We start from the raw sequence: 866 nt of genomic DNA on the forward strand, positions 1-866 counted from the left end.
CCCCGATTTTGGGGTCACAGTGACGCCCCGCTCGGTGTGGGACCTGCCACCCACTGCCACGGGCAGGGATGGTGTGGTGCTCCTGGAGATGGAGGGGCCACGGGTTGGAGTTCTGGTGGTCCCTCACTATCCCTCGGCCTTGGGTGCCCTGGCAGAGCCCAAAGCCCCTGTGTGCCAGCAGATCCCAGCCCAGGCTGTCCCCTGGTTCAGCCCAGAGACCATTTGGATCCAGTGTCCCCTGGTAATTTTGGCAGAGCCGCAGTGAACTTATCTCCCAGTCCTCTATTCCCACATCCCATCCCCTGGCTGTCCTGACACACCTCCCAGAAAATCTGGCCCCATTTTACCTATCCCATCCCAACCTGTTCTTTCCCATCATCATCCCATCCTGTTCCACCCCATCCCGTCCTATCCTATCCATCCCATCCCTTCCTATCCTTTCCCATCACATCTCTCCTCTCCTCTCCTGACCCTCCTTATCCTTTCCCATCCTTTCCCATCCTATCCTTTCCCATCCTATCCTGTCCCATCCCATCCCATCCCATCCCATCCCGTCCCAGCCCATCCCCTCCCATCCCTCAATCCTTTGGTGCCCTCTAGTGAGTCCCATCCCAGCCCCACACCGAGCTCCTGGGGGCAAATCGGGATGGGGGAAAAAGGAGCCGAACTACCCCGCGGTACCCCCTCCGTGCCCCTCCCGTGCCCGCTCCGTGCAGAGCGGGGAAGGGTGGCACAGCTGCGGGCGCTATCCCTCTCCCCTTTCCTCTCCCTCTCCTGCTCCCAACAAAAGGCACGTGTCGGATCTGACAAAATCCCCCACGTGTGTTCCCGGGAGAACATTGTCCATAATTGCAGCTGGCAGGGAA

This window comes from Acanthisitta chloris, unplaced genomic scaffold (genome assembly GCF_000695815.1).
Source record: "Acanthisitta chloris isolate BGI_N310 unplaced genomic scaffold, ASM69581v1 scaffold15085, whole genome shotgun sequence".
Classification (NCBI taxonomy): Eukaryota; Metazoa; Chordata; class Aves; order Passeriformes; family Acanthisittidae; genus Acanthisitta; species Acanthisitta chloris.